The sequence below is a fragment of the Eucalyptus grandis genome, chromosome 9, assembly GCF_016545825.1.
Source record: "Eucalyptus grandis isolate ANBG69807.140 chromosome 9, ASM1654582v1, whole genome shotgun sequence".
In the NCBI taxonomy this organism is placed as follows: domain Eukaryota; kingdom Viridiplantae; phylum Streptophyta; class Magnoliopsida; order Myrtales; family Myrtaceae; genus Eucalyptus; species Eucalyptus grandis.
Genome location: NC_052620.1, coordinates 7,144,368 through 7,148,605, shown reverse-complemented (window position 1 = coordinate 7,148,605; position 4,238 = coordinate 7,144,368). Strand labels below are relative to the sequence as shown.

The following is a 4,238-nucleotide window of genomic DNA, read 5'->3' as shown; positions in this document are numbered from 1 at the left end:
ACGTATACCACTCTTCGGAACAGGAGGTTTGCATGCATTCAGGGAGATTAAACACATTTATTTTAGTCATATGTTGCTAAAAATTTCCCAAAATTTGTAAACATAAAATGAAAAGAACTAATAACGTCGAAGACTACATCACTTGTGTATGTTCCCCTATTTCGCAATCACTAACTTTTTCATCATTCATGTCGCTCACATATCAGGAAAAAAAAATATTAAACATGCTTATTTTATTTATTTGATTGACAAAATCAATCCTCTTTGCGAGGAAAGATGTTCTTTTACAGTGTTGAAATACTCTTCAGTATATCTTAATTAATATATAGTGTATATAGTGCACGATGTTTCTTCGGAATCTTGTTGAAGGGCCCACTAAAAAGCAATAAAAAATAAATCTAGCACATCTACCTATCATATCTGTATCTATATATGCAATGAACTTATCTCCACCACCATCTTCACCCCACTTCCTTCCAAATAACCACCACCAAAATGGCTTGGATCTGGTTAACACTCTCCTTCGCTTTGATTGCTCATCTCCTATTGCGAGCTTTGCTATGGAAAAAAAAAGAGCAAGAAGAAATTGCCTCCTGGTCCAAGAGGGTATCCAATTCTTGGAAACCTCCCTTTGTTAGGACAAAACCCTCACCATGATCTTCACAAATTAGCTAAAAAATATGGACCCCTCATGCACTTACGCCTCGGGTTCGTGCACACGATTGTTGTCTCATCGCCCGAGGTGGCCGAGCAATTCCTCAAGACCCATGATATTGTTTTCGCAGGCCGGCCACCCCATGAGGCCTCGAAGCACATCTCTTATGAGCAAAGGAGCTTGGCATTCTCGTCGTATGGCCCGTATTGGAGGAACATCAGAAAGATGTGCACTTTGGAGCTCCTTAGCAATGCAAAAATCAATTCCTTTAAGTCCATGAGAAGAGAGGAGGTCGGCTTGCTTGTGAATTTTCTCAAAGACGCGGCTCACGACCACACAGCCATTGACTTGAGCGCCAAGATCTCTTCGCTAAGTGCCGATATGAGTTGTCGAATGATCTTCGGGAAGAAGTACATGGACAAGGAGTTTGACGAGTTCATGGCCGTGATGCAGGAAGGGGTGGTGTTGGGCGCGACACCGAACATCGGTGACTATGTTCCTTATTTAGCACGATTTGATCTTCAGGGGTTGACGAAACGCATGAAAGCCGTAAGCAAAGTGTTCGATGCCTTCTTTGAGAAGATTATTGACGAGCACATGAAGGCTAAGAAAGAGGAAGGAGAGAGCAAAGATTTTGTGGATGTTATGTTGGGCATCATGGGATTGAACGAGGGAGAGTACCATATCGACAGGTCCCATATCAAAGCCATAATTCTGGTAATTAATCAATTTTTCGTACCTAGATTAACGATTATCTCTGGAACCTTAACACTGTTCAATTATCTAAGCATACGTCGGAGTGGAAAATTTATTAGAACAGGGATCCCACTAGTTCAGTAATTAGGGAGCAAAATTGATTCCAAGGCAATTTGATGAAGTATAAAAAGAGATTTTAGTTTACGGGCCATCGTATTGAAACATCTGAAAAGATCTGTCATTTCACTTTATAAATAAATTTTTTAGGCGAATTTTAACTTTTCAACAGTTATGTCCAGAATTTTTTTTTATGAAGCATGTGAATTGGTTTCCTCCTCTCATCCTCTCTTTTATCTAAGATCTGCAAGTCCTAATGGCATTTCTAAGCAATAATAATTTGTCTATATTTCTTGTACATAGTTAATAATTAGTAATCATTACATATGTTTTAACTATAATTTTGCCCAAACAGATAGTCTTGTTAGCTTCTTCAAATGTTGTTGTGAGCAGACGGTGTCAGCGAATCTTGGAAGCCTGTGTTGTCTATCTACCAATCAGCCAAAGTGCGTCATATACAAGATGTAGAAGTTAAGGATCACCACAGAGAAATTATTGTCTCTTCCTTAAATTACATGTGCTTGTCTCTTTCAAGCACCAGAGGTGGAGCGGTCAATAATGTTTTGTCAACTAAGAAACAGAAAGTGCTAGAGACAACAAAATTTATTCATTAATAAGTGATTCATAGTCCATATTTCCATAAGGATTTCAATAAGTTGATTCGTGTATGAAGGGAATAGCTAGTTGAGATTATAATTTCCATCATAAACATCAAATATAACATGAAAAAAAAAAGTTGTTTATATTTTCAATTATCTTGGTATATTCTTACTGGAATTTTGTACTTACGACCACATAAGTACATTCTTGATGGATTCAATTGAAACATTGATTTTGTTAGAAAGGTTCTTTAAATGTGCTTGCTAGGTAACTTATTTAGGAAGTTTATCTTTTCAATGCACTAATTTTTCTTGTAACATCCATGACTTAGTCCCATGTAAATATGCCTGATAAGTGCCATCAAGATACTTGTTATCGTGAATCTTGATATCTAGCAAATATATATATTTATGTGTGTGTGTGAACCACGATATGTTTCTACATGCAGGACATGTTGTCGGCTTCGATGGACACTTCAGCGACAACAATAGACTGGGCAATAACCGAACTTACAAGACATCCTAGTGTAATGAAAAAGCTCCAAGATGAACTAGAGAAAGCCGTGGGAATGAATAGAGCAGTAGAGGAATCGGATTTAGAGGGCTTGCACTACTTAAACATGGTCATCAAGGAGATCATGAGGCTTCACCCGGCATCTCCGTTTTTGCTTCCCCGCGAGGCGACTGAGGACTGCACAGTGAACGGCTTCCATATACCCTCGAAGTCGACAGTCATTGTGAATGTGTGGTCCATCGGAAGGGACCCAAAAGTGTGGACTACTCACAATCCGGAAGAGTTCATACCTGAAAGATTCTTAGGGTTGAGCGTGGACGTTATGGGACATGATTTTCAGCTCCTACCGTTTGGGGCGGGCCGCCGGGGGTGCCCTGGGATTCAACTCGGCTTGACCGTGGTGCGGTTTGTGCTTGCTCAACTAGTACACTGCTTTGATTGGGACCTTCCTGGTGGCATATCACCGAGTGAGCTTGACATGACCGAGGAGTTTGGGCTCACTGCTTCTAGAGCTAACCATTTGGTGGTCACGCCTAGGTACCGTTTGAGTGAGTGAAAAAGAGGTAACTTTTCGATGGATGATTGAATTCTCAAAAATAAGTTTGATTTTATCACGAAGTCTTGTGGCGTTAGTCACCAAATGGATTGCATACAAATTTGCAATGAAGTTTTAGTTTAATTTTTGAAGTATTATTATCTTATGAATGAAATTCAAATAAAGGAATTTGAGACACGTGGATATTAGGGATTTTTTAATTTCTTCACTACAGTTTAGAGTATTATGTTTGTGTTTGATGTCTAAGAGGTTTCGCCAATTCCGGAAAAGAACCAATTAGAATCGAAGGTCGAATTGAAGCAAAATAGTCAAGATCTTCGGGGATCTGGAGGACCATTATTGGATGCCCATGTATGAGACATCCAGTGGGAAGGTTGAACAAGGTTCGGCGCCCTGTTCACCAGGTTGGGCTTCCGGCCACTGCATGAGAAAGCCTCTCCACTCATGCCAGGTGCCAAGCACCAGATTTGCATGGCTGGACCTTGGACTTGGCTTGGTGAGCACCTGAATGACGTCACGATGTTTCCATGTGTCTCATCTTAAACTTTGGTTCCATTTGTTTTGTGAAAAATATTACATTTCTAAAAAATTATTTTTCAAGAAACCATTTTCACTTTTCTAGGTTTGGCTGAAACTAAATAAATAAATAAATAAATAAATAAATAAATAAATAAATAAATAAGCCGGAAAGCATTTTCCTAAGTTTGGAAAGGAAAATATAATTTGGCTTTCCTAAATAAAAATATACTATTTGAGCCATGGTAACTTGCACATGGGTAGTTGAGGTCTTGGATTTGACCTCAATGGACCCAAGCCTAGTGATCCAGGCTCGATTGTAAGGGACCCAATCTCGTGCATGGGGACTTGAGCATGAGCAATGAGGTCTCGTGTGACATCCAGATTTTTCAATTCTGCCTTTTACTGAATAAATTGGGCATTTCATTGACGTGCTTATAGGGTTATTCTCAGAGCCGATCACTCTCGAGATCACTAGACTATATGGGGAAATTATTAAGGAATTTTAAGGCAATAGACTTGAAAACTCGATCATGAATAAGCTTCTCTACCGTGTCCATCTTTAGAGGTCATTACAGCATAGTT

At 39.3% G+C, this 4,238-nt stretch overlaps 1 pseudogene; it reads left to right on the top strand.

The window, feature by feature from the left end:
* The first annotated feature begins 483 nt into the window (after window positions 1-483).
* LOC120288139 lies at window positions 484-3,337 on the top strand (annotated as a pseudogene).
* Window positions 3,338-4,238: the final 901 nt, after the last annotated feature.